Raw genomic sequence first — 24,067 nt, 5'->3', positions numbered from 1 at the left:
CCTCCCCACCGCTCCCCACCGCTCCCCATCGCTCCCCATCCCTCCACACCGCTCCCCATCCCTCCCCACTGCTCCCCACTTCCCCCCACCGCTCCCCACCACCCCCCACCGCTCTCCACCGCTCCCCATTCCTCCCCACAGCTCCCCACCACTCCCCATCCCTCCCCATCGCTCCCCATCGCTCCCCACCCCTCCCCACTGCTCCCCACAGCTCCCCATCGCTCCCCACCGCTCTCCACCACTCCCCACCGCTCCCCATCGCTCCCCATCACTCACTCGTGTTACCGCCTGAGCCATCCACCCACTCCCCACCCCGTCCAAGGAAACATTGTCTTCCACGAAACCGGTCTCTGGTGCCAAAAATGTTGGGGACCGCTGCCTCAGACAGTCTCCGTACTGAGCTATTCCTGTGGGCCTCTTGGCAAACCTGATTTCATCTGGATTCCACTGTGTCTTGCTAGTGACCCAAGGATATTCTCTCTCATTGTCATCCTTACCTTGGCCTTTGGGCCTTAAGTTCCACCATGATCTCGGCTTTCGGAGGCAATCATTCTAATGTCATCAGCACCTGGGTACCACAAGGTAAATACTCCACCCATTTCGACCAAGATGGGATCTAATTACTCCCACTCTCTTTAGAGGCAAGAGTAGAAACCAGGCATCTTCCTCCTCCCCTCTCTCCAGGGTTAAATCCACATCATTGGAGAAGTCTACATACTCACATGAAGAGTATTCAACCTGGCCTTTTCTGAATTGCTGGTTCTTCTTTCCTAAGGGTGTCTAGACCTGCTGAGCTGGTCTTACAGTGCGCTGTGGGTCACCTCCTCTTTCTCCTTCTGCTCACTTCATCTACACCCCTCCTCTTCCTTCATCTTCTCTTTTCTAGGTTCTATGTCTCATATTTTTTATCATATGCTTTATCTAGTGCAATGGCCTTTTCTGGCTTCAGAGTCCTAGTCATTGTAGAGAACATGTGGTTTTTGATTCTATACTTGATTGAATTACAATTTTTAAGCACTGAGTTTTTACAATTAAATTTCTATAGAAGGCATGTTTCCCTCCAACAGACTCTGCAAAATGCTGGCTGTCCTACTAGTTTATGAACATGTCTTCAAAGTTCTTGAACTTTCTGTCTCCTGCTTCACTCTGAATTCCCTGTTATTTGACACACTGAATTCTCTTTGCATAACCAGCTTTCTTGGTGAGCTATAGGGACTTTTTAAAGCAGTTTTGGTGGGAAGAACCACTTACTACTTGGAGTGTGAGCTAAAATTCAGTGCCCTCAGTGGCAGGTTCACGGCTCTTTCTGTATAAGGGTGGTGGTCTCCTCCTGACAGCAGCAGCTCAGGAGCACAGATGCATCATTACTTCAAGGTCAGTATCATACAAGCTGTTCTTTAATATCCATTATCTCATTGTGGCCCAAATTATCTTATCTCCTAAGAGATGTTCTGAAAGTAAAAACGGTACTAAGACAAAAGAAAAATCTAGGAGGTCCACAGACTAAATTCTGGTCTTCAAGATTTGCAGTAACACTAAATGCTCTGAGAAACCTTAAGGTAACACATTTTTCTGATTTTATTCAGTTCAATGTCTTCCAAACTTAGCTGACAATGGATCATCTTCTCTCCATGTAACACTTATTAGGTCAGCAGTAATTAGGTTACACAGAACACCCTTTGAGAAATGTTATGTTATCTTATTATTATATTCATTTTACAGACAAATCGACACATAGCTGCTAAGTGGTGTGTAAAAGGTCAGCCCAGGGCTATGTGACCCTGTGACCCCTGCTCACTCCTCTGGGACTAGGACACAAGGGTTGGGGTTTTTCAAAAGGCCAATGAGAAAGAGAAAAAAATTAAGGAATATATATATCATTCAGCTTTGCTCTGATAACCTAAGCCAAAATAATCCTGTGATTGCAATAATATTTATCTCTCATTCACATGACCTGTCTGCAGATGCAGGTTGGCTCTCAGGGTTTTGTTCTAATTTCTTCTCATTCTGGGATCTAAACAAGCTGTTCTTATGGCAAAGGGAAAATAGCAGGTGGAAATCCTCTAAAGATTTGCCTTCTTACTTATATTACTGTAGGTCATATTTCCTTGGCCAAAGCATGTCACATAACCACACACATTTCTGGTATTGGTTTTGTATTTGTCTGCTTTGCAACCAGCCGCAGTAACAAGTAACCTCCAAGTCTCACGCATGTTGCACATGAGTTGTTATGAGTTGGGGGCAGTGCCTCTTCTCCACATGTCTCCTCACTTTGTGATACAAGCTGAGGGAGAGGTCATTCTCAGGGCAGAGGGAAAAGAACAGGTAGCTGGGAGAAACTCCTGATGCCTCTTTACCAAAGTGTATATTATGGACAAGCCCAACAGCAGTGGGAAAGGGTGTCTTTGTTTTCCACATGGAGGAGGTATTGCCAGCTACATGTGGACAGATATGCAATCCCCTTATAGGCAATAGAGAGACTGAGTGATTGGGACCAAAAATTAGTTGGGAATGATTTCAGTTGAAAATAGCAGAATATCCAACTAACAGTCCCTTATACTGATAAGGGGTTATTTTTCTCATATAAAAGGAAGTCTAGAGACAAATGGTTGCTAGTGTTAGATTTTAGTGTTAGATTTCTCACCAATACCATAAAGACTCAAATTCTTTTTTTTCCTATCTTTCTGTTAGACTATCCTTAAATGTGTTAGTCATTCATATATATGCACATTGTCTTTTAATCAGAAGAAGACTGCACAGTTCTAAGAATTATATGCATATTGAAGAGAGGAAGAAAGAAAAATGGATGGTACAATCCCATCAATTTCTTCTATCAAGAATCCAAACACTTTTCAAGAAGCCCCTCCATCCCTCACAGCAAAGACGTGGTTTCATCTCATTGTGTAGCACTTGGCCGCCCTGAGTTGCAAGGGAGGCTAGAAAGTAAGTACCTAATTTCCACAAACTCTAGTGAAGACAGGCAAATGAGAGAGGGGCTTGAGTATCAATTGAGTTAGCTAATCAACATTGCCTTCCTTGGAAAATTATTGGAAAGGATGGATATTTGAATCTGAATTTTTGTCCTTGTTCACAACTGGGAAGAAAAGGAAAATTTACATACTTTGTTGGTCTAGTTGATTAGGTTTTCATTTGTTATGCACGTAGTTTCATCAATAATAGTATTAAATCTCTCAATCTAGTCTCAGAATTTAACTAGATATATTTTGTTATTAAGGATATTGTTGTTTACCTAGTACACTACGTATGTAACTCACATCTTCCCTAAGAGAGAAAAATGAAGCACGGTGATGAAATCACATAAAAGGATAGATTTTAGGAGGGAAAAAACCTTTTATTTTCATTTGACTTGCTTATATTTGTAAATGCTTCATAATTGTTTCAAGAGGGCTCTTTTATGTTACTAAAACAGAAAATAATTGGGTGGCCTAATGTGTTACATAGAAGTTGGGATTCACTTCCAAGGGTAGAAACACATTCTTGTTTCCTGAGAGGGATGTGTCATTAATGTCTCTCTCCTGTTAAAATTGTGAGCTGCGAAAAGGAGTCTGACTGACTTGTGATAGTGGACTCTTTTAGAAAAGCCTCATGAAAAAAAGATATTTCTATAGCAAAAACTTAGTGTCTGTTTCCCATGGATTCAGAATAACTATGGGTTCTGGAAGACATAGAAAGAAGGGACATTTCCTCTACCTGCTCCTGGTACAGCCTCCTGCTCGAGGAGTCACCCAGGCCTGTGACTGGTCGTTAAGATTGGAAGGTCCTTTACTGTGTTCAGAGGCAGAAGCTACGGTCATCTGGAAGGAAGTCAGTCAAGAAGAGGGTATTAATTTGCCAGGATTGCTTTAACAATGTGCCACAGCCTGGGTGCCTTAAATAACAAGACTTTATTTCCTCAGAGTTCTGAAGACTGAAATTCTGAGCTATAAGTATGGCCTGGGTTGGTTTCTACCAAGGCCTCAGCCCGTGGCTTTTAGATGTCCACCTTCTTGCTGTGTCCACACGTGGTCTTCCCTCTGTGCACGTCTGTGTCTTAATCTCTTCTTATGAGGACACCAGTCATATTTGATTAGGGCTCACCCTAATGATCTCATTTACCTTAATTACCTTCTTAAAGGTTCAGTCTCCAAATACAGTGACAAATCAGGTACTGGGGCTTAGGGCTTCAACATGTGGCACCATTCAGCCCTTAGCAGAGAGGCACACATGAGCATATTTTCAGGAGGTATTCATTTCTCTATAGAACAATATCCTATGTTCAAAATCAGTTACTTCTTCTATTGCTTTTCCTTTCTCTTCTGCTGCCTTTGTGCCTCTCCTTTGATGGCAGATACACATCATAGAAAGCAGCAGAGGTGCCTGCTAGACCACCATGTTACACACAGACACACAGACACACACACACACACACAGTTTGTCCACCTGTCCAGCTCTGTTCTGAGTGTTGGCATCAGATACCCAAGGACCCAGGCCAGAAGCACCTCCTGTTACCATGGCTGTCGACTCAATTTAATGGATGATAAGCTCTCATTCCTCAGTCAGGCCAAGGCTGGTTATCTGACGACAGAGAAGAAGACCCATCTGATTTCACAAGAAACTTGTTATTCACGGTTTTGTTTATTTATTGACTTTCCTGATTGAGGACTTAAGAATAGCCAAATCACATCAAATTTAATTTTCTCAGCATCATCACATTTTTGGAACTTGAATAGAAAATTCCTACTTTACTTCATCAACAAAGAAGGTGAGAATGAAACCAAACACGTGGAACTTTGTGAATTTTCAATGTGACAATATTCATATCTATTTTACTAAGAAACAGGAAATCCATGTGAGTGATGTAACCAGTGGACCACGTGTCCACAGGCAGCTTCTCATATTCTCTTTCTGCTTTGTCACCACGACACTGGTACCTTTACTTCTTCACTGAGATGGAAATCAGGTTACCAGAAAGCTCTCAGGAGGAGCTTAAATTCTGTCTTGTTTAACAAAGGTGCCTTGGAGACTCTCCAGGCTTGGTTTATTTATATGGAGAGATGAAAGGGTCTAGAAAGTAGCAGTCTTAACTTTGAAGGGACAAGGAGTCTGTTCCACTCCGCTGACATGAACCCACGCCTCCCCCTGAGTCGTGGGATCACCCAGAGAGCTGGGAGAATCAGCGTCAGGCAGGAAGCCTGCTGAGCACCAGAAGAGCCGACCTCCCCATTCCAGCTCCCAGCTGGCCATCTCCTCTGTTTATTTTTGCACTGCAGTGGCTGGTAGCTGTGGCCTGGAGCTGGTGCTGCTACTTGACCCAGCATCATGGCTGACGCCTGTGCACGGACTTTCGGAGACATGCAGACATGAAGGCAGTCAGCACAGAGCTAGGTGTTTCAGCTCTTTCTGGTACTTGTCTTTTGTTTGTCTCCTTTTGGTAATCACTGCTGCTGTGACCTGAATATGTCCTCATGCCAAGCACGAACTCAACCAGTGGCTGAAAAAGTTGACAGATTTATGTGAACTTGAAATGCTTCTTTTACAGTCAAATATACAGGGCTCTGGAGTACAGACAGGCCAAGCTGTGCAGAGCTTAACAACCCAGGGGTCTTACTAACCATGGAAGCCATCAGAGGGGCCCTTTGTTTCAGCTATTTCTGGCTTACTTCCAATGTTTTGAGAGACAGGCAAGGGTTGCCCATGATTTCATGCCCAGGCCTGACTTATTTAGAGGAATGGACTCTGGGGCTGGGGAGAGAAGATCCAGGAGGGGTGGGTGCGGAGGTCTGTGCCACTGGGGGCTGGGGTACTTGTCGTGGGTGAGAAGGAGTGGGAAATTGACCCTGCAAATAATGGGACAAAATTGTACCCTTACCTGAAGGGGCTGTTCACCTATTTTTTAAAAAAGCAAAAGGATATTTAAGTATTTTAAGATTTGAAACACAACTTTCTAAAAGTTTTATATAATAAAGCACAAGTTTATACTCAGACACTAAAATTAGTTCTATGATTTTAGGCAAGTCAGGCAAAACAAAAAAAACCAAAACACCGAGAACAAAACAAAAAAACAAACCCCAAAACCAACCAAACAAAAACAACACACCAAACACATTAAGTAAAATGGCTTTAATTTTTGATTTTAAAAAGCATACATATCTATGTGCTGACTATTTTCCTGGAACAAAGTATTTCAAAATTTTTGACTAGGTCTATTTTAAAGGATCCTTAAACCAATTTTAACAAGAAAAATACAGAAATGTTTGGTTGGACATTAGCACCTACTCTTTGTCTAGGACAAAAACACAATATTGAATTAAGCGATAATAAAGGAAATACTGGAGGAGCGTGTTAGTAGAGAATAAATAGTTTGTTTTCTCATAATTTAGCTTAAATGTAGGGCAAGCACCTAGAAAGTTCTAATAATAACATGACTTCTGAATCTTTGAATGGATTCTGAATTTTAGTCATTTCACAATTCAGTCTTCTAATACCAGTGAAACACTTTTAGAGACCACAGTGAGGGAACCATTTGGCCACTAGTCATAAAAGAAGAAGAGCTTCATTTGGCCCTGGACCTTTGAGGGTGGACTTGGAACTTGTTCAGACGGCAGCTAGCCCTCAGCAGGGCAGGGGCAGTGGGGAACCTGAAGATAGAACAAATGTGATTTTCTTTTTTCCCAAAAAGCGTTTTGGAATGTCAAGCTGTCATTCTGGTGATTGGCTCACCCACCAAAGTGTAGTCTATATCCTATAACATGAGAACGTGAGATTAATCTAAACATTTAAAACATAAGTTAAATAGCTTCCTGTCCCCTCCTTAAAATACATCAATAAGACTCTTGTATTTTAGATTTTAAAAATGCACCTCCAGGATTAACTAGCTGCCAGTTTTGAGTACACCTATTGACAGCCAAATTTGTCTGACTAAATGTTTGTAAACGACTGCCAAATAAAATGGCTTTCTTTTCAGTGTAATCTACCTCTTTCAAAAAAAGCTTTTAAAAAAATTCAACTAGTTCTTACTAATGGATTAAATAAATACATAAAGCAAATAAATAAAAGTTGTCACCACCAAGTCAGCTAATAATATTAGCTGCTACTTGCTAAGGCAAGAAACTATTAATTTCATTATTTTCATCATTATAACCTTCATTTTTTAAGCTTAAAGAGAAATATCACTTTAGATCCTGTTTATAAAACTGGGTTTGTATAACTCCCTCAAGGTGGGGAGTAAAAAAAAAAAGGGAAACTGATTTCTTCTTTGAAGAAAGGTGGCAGACAGCTTGACACACGGTTTTTCTGCAGGAGTTGGGTGTCACTTGAAAGAAATGAGTCATCCAGAGAATAGAGAGATGGATTAGAAATGCTCTCAATTTCGGCCCACATCCCAATTTCTGCTCAATTTCTGATCCAGGTAAGTCAAATGCCCACACTTTGACTTACCTGGATCTGCAGCTCTTTCACGCTTCTCTTGTTTTCAAGGACAGTTTCCCACTGGTGCTCTAAGCCCACCGTTTCCACTGCCTGTGTGTTCTTTCCCCTTCAGTCATTACTGCTCTTCTTTATTTATAGCACCTCCTCCCTCCTGGATCTTCCTTCATGTTCTAAACATGATAGGTTTCTCCTACCACGAAAAATCCCTTCCTCCATTCTGTGCCTGCCTATTTCATCCCTTCCTTCCACAGCTGAGCTCCAAGGAAGCATCATCTAATCATCAGCTTTTCCTTCCCCACCTCACCCCCGGCCCCTAAGCGTCCCTCCCCTTGCTCACTGAGCCTTTCTGGAAAACATCACTGGGGGTCCTGACAGCAAGCCCAAACATCTTATCCCTCATTGCAGCATGTTATAGACAACTTGCTTCTCCTTGAAACTTTGTTTTTACCTTCGGTGTGTTTTTTTTTTTTTTTTTTTGGTCCCGTGGCATGCAGGATCTTAGTTCCCACCCAGGGATTGAACCCACACCCCCTGCAGTGGAAGCGCGGAGTCTTAACCACTGGACCACCAGGGAAGGCCCTACCCTCGGTTTCTAAGGACCCAATCGTTCCTTCCTCCTTGTTCTCTGATCCTTCCTTCTGCCTTCCCCAGTGGCTGCTTTTCCTTAAGGAATGATCCATGTCCCCCATGGTTCTCTCTTTAAAGATAAAGAGCAAAGACTTATAGAGATTAAATGATTTGGTCAGGTTCACAGGTTTAGGGGTAGCGTCAAAATTCAAACTGATACATAAGCAACCCTTTCCCTATGCCACGTTCCTCTGGACATGTAAGAACTCTCAGTAAGGAGTGTTGTCAGACTTGTTTGTACCTGAAGATTCAGAAAAAAGAGAAAGTAACAAGCTGCTACTATCACCACCATCAGATATTATGCTGCACTAGTAGTTCTTAATATATCTCTAGCAATTAAAACATTTTTTTGGCTTCTTGCCTGCAATCTCTCCCTGGCAGACTTCGCTGTGGCCTTTAGCTGGCAACATTATAACCTACGGAGCTCTTGCAAAGCATCCCCATCTGCTTAGCAGATGCCTCCCAGATCCAGCCAGCTTCACACTTCCGGGCTGAACTCTGCCCCTCAAGCTGCAGCTTTGCCTGCACTTCCTGCTTTGCTTTGTGGTCTCCCTGTCCAACCACCTCCTCAATGAGAAACCCCTCGAAATCCATCACCATAAGAGCGAGTGATGGGAGTAACACAGGTGAGAGGGGTGGAGAGCTCTGAAGTGGAACTTTGGCAGTCAGAGTGGGAGTGGGAGAGACAAATGGGTGAGATGTTGAGAAACCATGCTATCGGCCAGCTTCACAGAGGAGACAGTTGTCAGCGAGCCATACTGAACATGCCTTCACGCCATCACAGCTGATCTCATTGTCTTAGCCAGAGGCTTGCTTGGCCCACATAAGAATTAAGGATGCAGGATTTGGAAGCAGGACTATTTCTCCATGCTCTCTGCTTCACAAGCATGCCCAGGTTAGGTGTACCTGGGCTAATGGAGATGGGAGAATTGATATCTGGACCAAACTCTTTTTTGCACAGTCTAAATTACCTGATGTTTCCCAACACTCTGGATTGTGTTGAATCAAAAATTAAGAGCTTTTAAAACTATAGCCATGATAAAAATAACTGTCTCTTGGTTATGCATGGTCCTTATGAACTACCAAGTTTTTCAGTCCAGGACAGAGGCAATGAGAAAAAGGAATGTGATGTTAAAAAAATTTGCCTTGAAATACTCTGTTTTCCAAAGCACAGTTTTCTGATTGAATTTGCCCTGCTAAGAGAGTTAATAATATGCCAATATTTTTAAAAAATATATAATTGAGAACAAAGAGCCTTTATAAAACACAGCATTTTAGCCACTAGAATCAAACTTCATGAGAACTTGGACTCTGTTCATTTTGTCGTGGCTGAATCTCCATGCCTGGAACAGCTCCTGGTACATCATGGGTACTGTATAAAAAGTTAGTTGTGGAGAGAAGTCTCCAATTATGTGTTCATATTCATATGAGTTGATGTTTAAATGTTTGTCGGCATGTTTGATATATTTATTGCCTATGACATCACTTATGGGCAACAGTGAAGAATCTCAAGGAAAAGAAACTATAAAGTTATTTCTAAATTTGAGATAGAGCTACAGTTCAGTTATTTCCATGCCCTGATTTTATTGTGGTTATTCAAACAATGTATAAATAAGGTCTTCAAATACTATATAAATTTAATAGTTTAAATTTCCATAAACATAATAGGTCTTCATTCCAATTAATCAAATGTAAACCATTTCACATGTAATATAACTTACAATATTGAAACCACCTTTGTTGCTTCCAACCTTGCTGGCGATTCTTCAGATTCAGGAATATAGGAGTGATAAATACAAAATCGCTCTTTTCCGTAACTGAATGGTGATCACTATGATTGTTCATTAAGATTCAAAAGAAGATAAATAACAAAATGAATAGCTGTTTATATAAAACTGTCTGGAATAATTTTAAGGCCACTAAAAATGATACCACCTGCGGATAGTAATTATATGGATAACTATCAAGAACTATTCACATCCACGCATATTTGGCTATGATAGAAGATGGTCAGATTAACTTGATTTACATCTGTCTTTGGAAGACAGTGTTTGGAGTGGCCAGCTTTGAACTTGCTTCTACAAGCATTTATAACTGCTGTCACTATTCCTAATAACTCTTTTATTGATAGCTTGCAACCTCTGCACTAGGGGCTAATTAGAGGATCGCCAGGTTCCTGATGGGGACAGACATCTGATTTCACTTTCAACATTGTTGCCTGGTTAAGAGCCAAGTTTTGGGTCCACTGCAGTCTTTGGAAACAGCAGTTTCATCTTTGCACAAGAAAGGGGCAAGCACAGAAATGGAAGTGATAGGAAGAAGGCACTCTAAATCAAAGTTTTCTAGAAACTATATGTTCCTTAAATTTTTTTGGCTTTTATTTTCATTTTGAAACATGATGTCATATATATGGATATTCTTTCCATTCTAAACTCTCAGTGGGAAGAAACTTTCTATTTATAAAGTGTTTCAGTGTGGTAAGGAAGAAATGAGGAAGCCAAATGATTGACTTCGTAAAATAGATTAAGTAACTTATTTTTTCGAGTTTATATCCAACTAGAGTCAGGCCACACAGGTAACCAATCTTCACTAGAATCCCACTTAACTAATAAACACGGGGCTAGATGCTGGTGTTACAGGGATTAATTAGACATAGTCTCCATCCTGAAGAGGCTTACAGTGTAGAGGGGCAGATAGACAACGACGCTAGACGAAGCAGACGCAGCTGGTGTGATATTTTCCAGAAAGTCTCCCCTGACTCAGTTCTGCCCAGACGCCCTCCCACCACATATGCCCAGAGCACACTGTTGTCTTTCTATCATGTCATTGATCAAATCCACTCATTTCACTCAACGTATATTCCTTGAATGCCTCCTACACGTCAGGCTCTATTCCACATGCATAAATAAACATATGCATTTGATATATATGTATATACATTTATATATTATATGTGAGATATATAGTGGCACGTAAATAAGAATGTATGTTAAATAAATCTTTGCAAAATCAAGGGCATATTATATGTGCTGTTTTTGTGCTTTGAACATGGCTCAGTATTTCTCTTTACATTAAATATTCATTGGCAATGCACTTTTAATATAGATGCATCAGATTCCATCGTTTGGAGAACAAACCTCAGTCTGTTTAGCCAATTCCTAATTATTGGTCATTTGGGTTTTAATTTTTTCTTGTTACAAATAATATGAAGGCTATTGCTTCTCTTTGCAAGCCTTTGATTGCATTTCTATCACAAGATTATAATTAGTAATCAACCTTCAATGTAAGCCTTTGGAAGCAGATACGTTCTCTTTGGCCTTTCAGTCAGAAGTTTTAACTGTGTTGTGTGATTTAATTTCACTTTTGTGTTTGACTAAGTTTAGATTTCTAGTTCTACACTTTATCAGTGTAGTGGAATAATTCAGTCAAAAAGAACAAAGACTGTGCATTATCTCCTCTTACAAATTTATACCTATCTGAACATACATATAAAAAACCTCCATCAAGGACTGGCTTGGAAAGTGAGGAAGGAGCTCAGAGGGCATGGGGTTGGGGGAAGTCTGAGGTGGACACAGTGACACCAGTGATGGTGTGACTGGTAACCCTAGTCTGCCTCCCAAGACCTAGTGTCATCAGTATTTCCAGTTTTCAAGGTTAAAGTCTGAATGATCTTCCCCCCCATCAGCTGTCTTCACTGAGTCCTGCTAGAACATCAGGAGAATGAGAGGTGCTGATTAGGGGTGGAACTGTGTGCTCCCCAAAAAGATATGTTGAAATCATACCCCCAGTAACTCTGGATGTGACCTCATGTGGAAATGGAGTCTTTACAGAGGTAATCAAGTTCAAATGAGGTCATTAGGGAGGGTCCTCATCCAATACGTCTGGTGTCCTTATAAAAAGAAGACATTTGGATGCAGAGCCATGTACAGAAGAAGACAACCACCCTGTGTGAACAGACCCAGGCAGGAGACAGCCAAGTGAAGACTGGAGTTATGCTGCCCAAGCAAAGGAGCATCTGGGTCAGCAGAAGCTGGAGGAAGCTAGAAAGTGTCCTTCCTTGTAGGTTTCAGAATGAGCAGGGCTCTGTCAACACCCTGATTTCAGACATCTAGCCTCCAGAGCTGTGAGACAATCTATTTGTTTTTTATAAGCCACCTGTCTGTGGTATTTGTTATGGGAACCCTACGACACTAATACCACACTTATATCCTGTGACTATGGACCCCAGCTGATATTTGACATGGGGGGGGGTTAGACTGTAGCATTTGTTAGAATTCAGCTCTAATCAGATTAATCAGATGAATTAATTCATCCTTCCATTTCTTATTTGACAAATGCTTATTTAGTATCAAACACCTCCCTCAGATCTTAATTTCTAATGCATCAATGCCACAGACACCTTTTGAATATTTTTTTCAGTAGTAGTTGTACCATATTTCAGGGACAATTCTTTTTGTCCCCCTTTGCCTGCAACTCAATGGCCAAATAAAATGTTCCTACAGGGCAACCGTAGCCAACTGTGTTGGTCCTCTTTCTCTCACTCCCTGGGCCCTCCAAGTGTCACGTGATGGTGTGTGGTTATGTCACTTGGTCACTTGGTGGTTATGTTTATCTTGTCTCCTTAACTCAGTGATGCCCTGTTTGAGCCAACTGAGGTTGAACCGTTAAATATACAACCCCCCACCCTGCCCAGTAGATAAGTCTCTACTTCCTTTTTCACATCTTTTATTTGACAGCAAGGAGAAAGAGTCCACGAATTCAACCTAGAGTTCAGCATTTAAGCAAAGACATCATTCTTCAATTTATGCATGAAGAGCTTACTCCTTGACAATTATAACCAGAATCTCTCCTGTATTCCCACAAGGTCTAGTGGAGGTGAGCACACTGTATTGCACATACCTGTGTTCTCTGTGTTCCTGTCTGTGTCAGACAGAATGGGGCTGGGCTCCTTGCCTAAGATGATGTTTACCCAACACTTTGTTTTGCCCCTAAAATTTATTGCTGTATTTGGGGGATTTTGGTTACCATTGTTTTGATCATCAGGGATCATGGCAGCAGTGGAGAGAGGCAGCCCCACTCTAAGAGGTGGTATTATAGACTAGCTGCTTAAGAGAAGGCCTTGAGATCACTTCCCAGCTCTCACACCTAGGGGCAGTGGGACTCGGGCAAAGCAGTCAGTTTACCAAACCCAGATGTGTTAGCTGCAAAATGAGAGTAAAATTATCTGCCTCAGTTGACAAGTTATGGATATTCACTGAGCGGTAATGTGTATATAAAGCTTAAGTAGACAGTCGCTGGAACATAGTTAGTGCTCATAGACAGAACACCATTAATACTAAGTAGGACCCGGCATTAGACTTCCAGGAGGTACTGAAAGACTGGGAGAAGCCAAGGTTTCAGATATGGTCAAGTGCCGGGAACATGCTATGGTCACCAGTTGGCTGGAGTCATATGAAGGACTGGACTGTAGTCTCACCTCATGTACTTTGAAAAATGCAAAATCCCAGGGCTTTTTCCATTTTTAACCTTTTATTTTCTTATTCAGTTTAACATGTGTCTTTGATCCCCTGCCCCTCCTCGAACTCAGCTTCTGGGCAGTTGACAAAAGGTCTTGAAACAAAATCTGATGCCATGAGTGCCTTGTTTCAGCCCCTCTTTCTTTTGCTTCACTACCATCTAAGTTTTTATATTAATTTAAATTTTCATCACATTCTTCTGTCAGTGATATTAGTAGTTTTGTGTATAGACATCACCTTCAATGGAACAAAGCCTTTTCAATAACTATCCTAAGAGAAATACTTGCATTTCTTTAACCCTTCCCAGAGGGCTCGCTGGAGACTCTCAGAGGCAAACTTTATGGAATATAAGAAAAACAGTCCTAAGGCAGAAAAGTCTTATGTAACCTCAGTAAACACCAAAACACAGAAGTTACTGCACAGAAAGGCGCTGTAATGTGGAGTTGTTTATTATGTCAGACAGCATCAAATTTCCATGGCTTGATAGAGAAGGAAATTAAAGCAATGAGTTTCAATTAAATTATGAACATGAAATCTCCCTCAGTTGTGCTAATAGAAAACCCTAATATTGATCCTGGCATAACTTTTAAATTTTAAACATTAATGCTTTTCATTACTCATAAACACCATTAAAACTTGAGCACCATTCATGAAACTAGTCTTTATTTTTAGATGCCAAAAGGTAAGGCAAGACCAGTTGAAGTTTCTACATGTAATAAAATGCCAGGCAGAAATATGAGGCTATAGAACTATTCATTTTCAGAGACCCTCAGCTCTCTAGAGGCCACTGGGAGTTTATCCTATCTATTCATATAGCTTCATTTATTAGTATAATCTTATCATATGAATTAGGGCATTTCAGTAAATAGTTTCATTAATTACTAGGCCTTATAATGTTAGAGCAGTTTTGTTGATACCCTCTGATCCTGCCAAAGGCTTTAAACCTGCAATTATGCTTTGAAGACTTCTGACATTCTTTTTTCCTCAAAAATCTTTTAAAACTCTCAGTATAAGTGGCTGTGGAGCTTGGGAGGTGAGAAATATCATAGCGTCTCATAAGGTGAGCAGTGGGAATTTTCTCTAACATAACCCGGGCCGACTGGCATGAAAGAGTTCAGTGCTTCTAACTGCAGACTTGTCTTCAGCTCAACTGCAAGTGGGCGAGGCTTTCAGGACATGAGTAACCCAGCCCTCAAAGGGTGGAAGAAGCTAAGACGCAGTTTCTTGAGCACACGGAGATTCCCCTAAAAATTAAAAATAGATCTACCATATGCTCCTGCAATCCTACTTCTGTGTATATATCTAAGGGAAATAAAATCAGTATCTAAGAGATAACTGAAGTTATCATTCTATCATTCTATTATTATATTCATTGCAGTATTATTCACAGTAGCTAAAATATGATAACAACCTACACATCTCTCAATGGATGAATGGATAAAGAAAATGTGATCTATCTATCTATCATCTATAATGGAATGCTATTTAGCTATGAAAAAAAGGAAATCCTGTCGTTTGACAGCATGAATGAGCCTGGAAGACATCATGCTTAAGTGAAATAAGCCAGACATAGAAAGACAAATATTGTATGATCTCACTTATATATGGAATCTTAAAAATTAGCACTCAGAAACCTGAGCAGAGAATGCAAGTTTCCAGGAGCTGGGGGGCTGTGTGAAATGGGGAGTTGGTCGTGGGGTATAAACTTTCACTTATAAGATGAATAAGTTCTGGGGAATCTAATGTACGACATGGTGGTTATAGTTAATACTATATTGTATACTTTAGACTTGTGAAGAGAGTAGATTTTAAGTGCTCTCAACACAAAGAAAATGGTAACTATGTGAGGTAAAGTTAGTTAGCTTGATTTTGGTAATCATCTCACAATGATTTAAATCATTATATTGCACACCTTAAATATATACATTTTAAAAATCAATTATACCTCAATAAAGCTAAAAAAGGACACACATACATGAAATAAAACACCTTGAAAACATCACATGTGCTTGGAACATTGTGACACAACAACTACATTACAGGGAAACTACCTCTCCTATTGTCCTCCCAGTTCTGAGGTATTGGGTCGGGGGTCGTGTTTGGGCCCCTCTGCATCCACACTATTCTAATCAGAAGGTACAGCGTTTAATAAAAGTTCCAGCTGGAAAGGGGCAGCTACTCTAAGACTGTGCAAAGCCAATGGTCCACGTGGAAAGAGTCGAGATCCTTTTCCATGGCAGCGCTGGATAAATGCTACTGGGCAGCGGGAATTCAACTGAAAATTATCCTAATTAACCTCTGCAGTGAGGCCAAGGGAAATCCATACACTGGCCAAATCTCTCCAGAAGGAAAAAAAAAATCCTTCACCGTTTCTGGAACCTAAGAACAAAAAACATTATCCTGAAGGCTCAGCAAAACAGCAAACCTCTTAAAATGCCTTATCGTAGGAACCATAAGACTATTTAGAATAACTCCTAAATGAATATCCATCAGTAGGATGAAAGAAAAAATGACCTCTGTGAAACCAGTCCAAAAAACAATAAGAGAATGGGTTGTATTAATTATGATTCTGTTGCAATAGATAGACAGCCCAGGACAAACTTGCATTAACAAAAAAGGAATTAACTAACTCCCTTATGTGAAATGTCCAGGAATATACTAGCTTTATATGCTGCTGCACAGATGAGTCCAAATTGTGTTCTCACAGAATGATCTCTCCTTGTCCATATCTTTGAGAGAACCACCGTCCTTTCTGTGGGTTCTATCAGAAAATCTTTCTTTTGGGTACACGATGGCTGCAAGAGCTCCAGTCACACCTTTCAGGCTCGGTATCCATGGAAACAGAGCAGCGCCTCTTGCTCAGCACATTGCTCTTGTAGCTTCATTGGCTTGTCAGGTCAGGTGCTCTTTCTGGAATCAGTTGCTAGGACGGATTTCACTGAGTGGTTTCGGTACAAAACTCCTGCCTTTCCCTGAGACTTGTCAGGTCACAAAGACTTGAATAAATCTCCAAGGTAAACCAGAGCTTTGGCTTGGAACAGTGGAAATGAAAACTGCAAACAGCAAAGACCCACTACTTAGCAAAAGATTAAACTGAAGCAGAGCATGAAAAGATTCATAATAAAATTAAAATCAAAACAGAATTGAGCGCAATACACAAGGACTGCAAAAAAACATGAACAGAATGACAGAATCAAAATTTGCATTGGAACTAGTAATTTGCAATGGTATGAATATTAAATTGTGATATGAAGGAAAAATTAAGAAAATCTTCCAGAGGACAGAGGAAAAAGAAAAGAAGAAACTAAAAGTCATGAAAGGCTCAGAAAAGAAATCCAACTTAAAAATTATATTTTAGAATACAGAGTCCATAAATAGACCCACATAAATATAGTCAACTGATCTTTAATGAAGGAGCAAAGGAAATACAATGGAATAAAGATAGTCTTTCAACAAATGGTTGAACAACTAGGCAACCACAAGCAAAATCATGAATCTAGACAGAGTCCTTACACTCTTCACAAAAATTATCTTGAACTGGATCATAAACCTAAATCTAAAACACAAAACTATAAAATTCCTTGATAATAACATAGATGAAAATATAGATAACCTTGGGTATTGTGATGACTTCATTTATTTTAATTTATTTTATTTATTTTAACATCTTTCTTGGAGTATAATTGTTTTACAACGGTGTGTTAGTTTCTGCTTTATAACAAAGTGAATCAGCTATACATATACATATGTCCCCATATCTCCTCCTTCTTGTGATGACTTTTTAGATATAACACCAAAGGAACCATCCATGAAAGAAATAATTAATAAGCTGCACTTTATTAAAATTAAAAACTTCTGCTTTGTTAAAGACAGTGCCAAGAGAATGAGAAGACAAATCTCAGACTGGGAGAAAATATTTGCAAAAAAATATCTGATAAAGGACTGTTATCTAAAATATACAGAGAACACTTAAAACTCAACAACAAGAAAACAGACAACTCAACTAATATATAGACCAAAGACCTTAACAGACATCTAACCAAAGAAGATACACAGATAGAAAATAAACATATGAAAAAAGGTCCCCATATTATATGTCATCAGGAAAATGCAAATGAAAACAACAATGAGATAATACAATGCACCTATTAGAATGGCCAAATGCTAGAACACAAATAACAGCAAATGTTGGTGAAGATGTGGAGCAATAGGAACTCATTCATTGCTGGTGAGAATCCAAAATGGTACCACAGATTTGGGAGAGTCTGGTGGTTTCCTACAAAACTAATCATACTCTTACCACATGATCCAGCAGTTGTACTCCTTGATGTTTACCCAAGGAGTTGGAAATTATGTCTACAAAAAAAAACCTGCACAGAGGTGTTTATGGCAGCTTTGTTCCTAACTTTCAAAACCTGGAAGGAACCAAGATATTTTTCAATAGGTGAATGGATAAATACATTGTGATATGTCCAGACATTGGAATATTATTAAGCACTAAAAAGAAATGAGCTATTAAGGTATGAAAAGACATACAGGAAACTTAAATGCATATTATTAAGTGAAAGAAGTCAATCTGAAAAGGCTACATACTGTATGATTCCAATTATATGCCATTTTGGAAAAGGCAAAATTATGGAGACAGTAAAATGATGAGTGATTTTAGGCATTGTGGTTGGGGGCAAGGATGCATAGACAGAGCACAGAGGATTTGTAGGCTGTGAAAATACTCTACATGACACTATAATGACTGATAGATGTCAGCGTACATGTGTCCAAACCTGTAGACTGTACAATACCGAGAGTAAACCCTAAGGCAAACTATGGACTATGGGTAATTATGATATCTTAATATAGGTACATGTAACAAATGTATCACTTTGGTGGGAGATGTTGATAATGGAGAAGTCTATACATGTATGGGGGCAGGAATATATGAGAAATCTCTGTACCTTCCTCTCAGTTTTGCTGTGAACTGAAGATCCTCTAAAAAATAACGTTTTTTTTTAAATTATAGGTATTCCTGAAGAAGAATTCAGAACAATGAGAATAGAAGCTATAATTGTACATAATTGAAAAAGACCTCCCAAGACTTCCCTGGTGGCACAGCGGCTAAAAATCCGCCTGCTAATGCAGGGGACACAGGTTTGAGCCCTGGTCCAGGAAGATCCCACATGCCGTGGACCAACTAAGCCCGTGTGCCACAACTACTGAGCCTGTGCTCTAGAGCCTGCAAGCCACAACTACTGAGCCTGCGTGCCACACTATTGAAGCCCGCGCACCTAGAGCCCATGCTCCGCAACAAGAGAAGCCACTGCAATGAGAAGCTCATGCACCGCAATGAAGAGTAGCTCCCGCTCGCCACAGCTAGAGAAAGCCCGCACGCAGCAATTAAGACCCAACGCGCCAAAAGTAAGTAAATAAATAAATAAAAAGAAAGAAAAAACCTCCCAGACATTAAGAAATAAATGTGTATTTATGTCAAAGTGACTTTTTTGGTCCAAGAACTATTAACGAAAACTGACCTATATCTACAAATTATCCAGCTAAAATGATCAATTAATATCATATAGAAAAAAATCTGAAATTATTCAGCAAGAAAAAATAGACTATATACAGAGAAATAAAAATAATTCTGGCCAGATTACTAACTTCCAGAAAATAATGGAGCCCTTATTATCTCCAGAATTTTGAAGGAACAATATTGTGACCCAGAAATTTCATAATCAGTTCAATTATTATTTATGTATGGAAAGAACAGACATGACCATAGTAAGAAGTTATGATATTTACCTGCCTATATTAAAACAAAATTACTTATAGACATAATTCAGCCAACTGATAGCTGTATCAAAATAAAAATTAAAGGGGCTTCTCTGGTGGCACAGTGGTTGACAGTCCGCCTGCTGATTCAGGGGACACGGGTTCGTGCCCCGGTCCGGGAAGATCCCACATGCCGCGGAGCGGCTGGTCCCGTGAGCCATGGCCGCTGAGCCTGCGCATCCGGAGCCTGTGCTCCGCAGTGGGAAAGGCCCTCGTACTGCAAAAAAAAAAAAAAAAAAAAAAAAAAAGTTAATGCATTAGATAGGATGAAGAAAATAGGGAATATCTAAATAAATACTTGATATTCAAAATGAATTGTGGTGTGATTTGTTAGGAAGTGATGTGTTTCTTCCTTTCTATTTTAAAGAAAAAAAATGGTTGGACCATCTTCCTGGAAACAGAACAGCAAACAAGGCAGTACTTCTTTCTCCCCAAGGATTTCCCTACCCTGTGGCTTCATGATACTATTATGAAAATTGTGCATAATTTTTCCTTTGACCATGTATACACTTTAAGTAAAATGCAATCCTCCTTTTAGACTATCATACCCATTTAAATGTGATGGTTTATTTTTAAGAAACTTGATTTTGTCCTTCAGAGACTTGGTCACGAATTCATAAAAAAATTATATTCTTTGTTGTTTTTCCAAAGCTAAATGAATTAAAATCCTTCACATTTGGAGGATTACTATTTCATATTTTAAATTGTGGATGGGCTGCAGACATAGCCAAAGCCTCTCTCCTGCTAACCACTAAAGCCAGCAGTTACCAGGAAAAAGATATTCAAGGTACACTGCATTTGTCAACAAACTTATTCTTGAGAAATTAGTCCAGAATCTTCAAGAGAACTTAGAAGATGCCTCTGATCCATGAGGACATCAAGAATCTCTAGTTATCCAAAATTTTTTTTGGAGGGGTGGACCATAGTGAGGCCAAAAGCATTTCATGGTCCCAGACTCAGGACTCCTGGGATATGAAATGTGAAATGTGTTATTCACTTTAAAAAATTGAAAAGAACATCAGACTTGTTCATTTCATTTTCTTAAAATCAAAGAACAATGAAGTCAGTTAGAAAAATGTAGGTAAATGTCAAGCTTATTATTATGTAAATAATTCAGTACCGGATTTAAAGAAAAAAAAATCCTCAAATGGGTATGCAAAGATTCTTAAGTTTGTCTTACTTTGGTGTTAATAGACAGATGAGCTCATAGGGTCTTTCTTCTCAGCCCACATTAAAAATTAGGTAATTAAATAGCTTTTGCTGTACTCAGAAACTGCCAATACTAAGTCATCAAAAGACATGAGGATATAAAAATGAAATTTCTCACATCACAAAGAACAAATTCAGGGAGAATCTGAGCCTGTGCTCACCACAGGCTTTCCTCCCAGGTGGACTTGGGAGGCACATTTCACTGGCGATGTCAATTTATGCAGAATGGTGTTCTGTAGAGAAACTAATTGAATGAGACCCTCCGGAGTTTGCCTCACTCTTTCATAACCCATATAATTTTTATTGCATTGTGCACTGGCTGACATACGCAGAACACAAATGAGCTTGGCGAGGGAGGATTGTGCACCTGTCAATAAGCTATTCATCTGTATGCAAGTTATATTACCATCTTGCCTTTTAGTACCAAGATAGGAGGGGGAAATGCAAGGGCGAAGAGACACCTCAATACACCTACTCATCTCAGCCTCTTTTGTTTCTACCTCACTTTTCATCCCCTCCTTGACTGTGTGAAGCCCTTGAAAGGACTGTTATCAGCTATCATTAAACCAGCCGCCTGTCTCCTTGGCTACTCTTATCAAGCTGTACCAGGCTGCTGGGCGGCTGCTGAGTACCTTCAACCCTGCACTGAATAGTTTCAAACGTTGCCATCTGGTATACTGAGCTCTTACAAAATATCAGGAGAAAAACTGTATCTGACACTGTCTACAATTTTTGTGGTACAAGAAGATGTATTGGAATTCACAAAAAGGTGGGAGGAAGAGAGAAAATTCATTCCACAGGTGCAGGAAAAAAATTTTTTTGATCCCCTTTTCAAACTGATGAATAATTTTATGAAGAATGTCTGTCTCTGACTCTGATCAATAGTATGTTAATATTCTTATTTTCTTTTCCATATCCACATCTTAGCACCATGTCCAGCCACTGAAAGAAGAAAGGAAGCTGCCTTCTTTAGGTTCTTTGACAGATCAATGTCTCGGGCATGTATCTGGACAAAACGCTAATTCAAAAAGTTATATACAGGGCCTCCCTGGTGGCGCAGTGGTTGGGGGTCCGCCTGCCGATGCAGGGGATACGGGTTCGTGCCCCGGTCTGGGAGGATCCCATATGCCGCGGAGCGGCTGGGCCCATGAGCCATGGCCGCTAGGCCTGTGCGTCCGGAGCCTGTGCTCCGCAACGGGAGAGGCCACAACGGTGAGAGGCCCGCATACCGCAAAAAGAAAGAAAAAAAAAAAGTTATATACACACTTTTGTTCATAGCAGCACTATTTACAATAGCCAAGACATGGAAACAACCTAAATGTCCATCACCAGATGAATGGATAAAGAAGATGTGGTACATATATACAATAGAATATTACTCAGCCATCAAAAAGTGAAATAATGCCATTTGCAGCTACATGAATGGACCTAGAGATTATCATACTAGGCAAAGTAAGTCAGACAGAGAAAGACAAATACCGTATGATATCACTTACATGTAGAATATAAAATATGACACAAATGAACTTACCTACGAAACAGAAACAGACTCACAGACATAGAGAACAGACTAGTGGTTGCCTGGGGGTGTGGAGTGGGGGAGGGATGGACTGGGAGTTTGGGATTAGCAGATGTAAACTATTATATATAGAATGGATAAACAACAAGGTCCTACTGTAGAGCACAGGGGACTGTATTCAATATCCTGTGATGAACCATAATGGAGAAGAATATGAAAAGAATGTACATATGCATAATTGAGTCACTTTGCTGTATGGCAGAAATTAACACAACACTGTAAATCAACTATACTTCAATTTAAAAAAAGACTAAAGGAGACACCATTGGCTGCCTGCTGTCCCTAGACATTTCTCCCTTCTTCCCTGTGCAGAGATCCATATTTGTCAGTATTTTCAGCCCCCGACCCAATACACACAAGGCTCAGGAGTAAACTCTTACTAATTTAAGCCAATCACAGTGACTTTATTCCCTTTGCCAGTGATGGCTTAGAAGAGGATCTGTGACTCAGTGCCGGTTAATGAGAAAAGAGGGGAAGCCAACTGGGAGGCTTCAGAGGGTTTCTTTTCCTTTTTCTTTTTTTTTTTTTGCGGTACACGGGCCTCTCACTGTCGTGGCCTCTCCCGTTGTGGAGCACAGGCTCCGAACGCGCAGGCTCAGCGGCCATGGCTCACAGGCCCAGCCGCTCCGCGCCATGTGGGATCTTCCCGGACCGGGGCACGAACCCGTGTCCCCTGCATCAGCAGGCGGACTCTCAACCACTGTGCCACCAGGGAAGCCCCAGAGGGTTTCTTAATCAAAAGGAGACATGGAGAAAGAAAGAGCATGATGCTTCTGTCACTGGAATTGGGGGAGCCACCGTGTGATCATGACAGTGCTGGCCCCTTGATGACATCACTGAGCTGTCAAATTAACTAATTTTGAAGGGGCCCAGCATTGGGACCTTTCTTAATGAAAGTAGAATTTCCTTGTTGCTCATGTCACTTAGTTTATGCATTTTTACTTTCAACATCCTAACTATGCTCTTCATAATTTTAGCCCCCAGTTTTTCAGAGCACTTCTCTTAGAAACCTTGCTTGGAATCTGAAATCACCAAATCCATCTTCACCTGTATAGGTGCACCTTGGATTGAACCATTGATCTGAGTTAGTTAAAATGCAAATATTTCCTAGGGAGGCTGACTCAAGCATCTTTTAGTACCAAGTGGTTGTCACCTTAACTTAAATATGACTCGTTCCTTAAGACAATTTTATCTAGGAGAGGGAAGGTTTTATATAAGGGAAGGGATAGTAAACAGTAAGGAAATGAATACCATCAGGGGTTCTGAGTGATGACAGGACAGCCGGAGGGTCATTGCAACACCAGAAAGCAGCAAAACAAGGGCAGCTGGCTTGGAAATAGGAATAGAGAGAGACTAAGCCTTTTAGTAGAAAGAAAGATGAAGAGTGAAAGTGGACCAAATTCTCATCTTTCTTTCTGGGAAGGTGAAGAACTATTATCTAAAGCTGATAAGTCAGGAAATAAATGTATAAGCTTATTATTTCCAGAGTAAAACTTTTTGCTCTGACATTTGAGGGACTACAGGCTTAATCACAGGTCACTTCCACCCCCAACACGTACGCCCAGGAGGTGATACCCTGTAATACCCAGGACTCCAGAAACACTTCACATTAAAGCGATGGATCTAGTGAGGACATGGACCTTCCTAGCACAAAGCAAGGAAAACCTGCACCAGCCAGCCTGTTTTTTATTCTTAAGTGTGAACATACTCCCAGGACCACCACATAATGAGGAAATAGAGAATCATGGATGTTGAGTGTGGGAGATTATAAAAAATTAACAAAACAGAAAAGCTAATTGGGAAGATGTAGATAGTAGATAAATAAGTTCTGGAGATTAATGCATAGCCTAGTAATTATAGTCAATAATTCTGAATTACCAACTTC

The sequence above is a fragment of the Mesoplodon bidens genome, assembly GCF_964165515.1.
Source record: "Mesoplodon bidens genome assembly, chromosome: 16".
Classification (NCBI taxonomy): Eukaryota; Metazoa; Chordata; class Mammalia; order Artiodactyla; family Ziphiidae; genus Mesoplodon; species Mesoplodon bidens.
Note: the sequence above shows the minus strand (reverse complement) of the source record.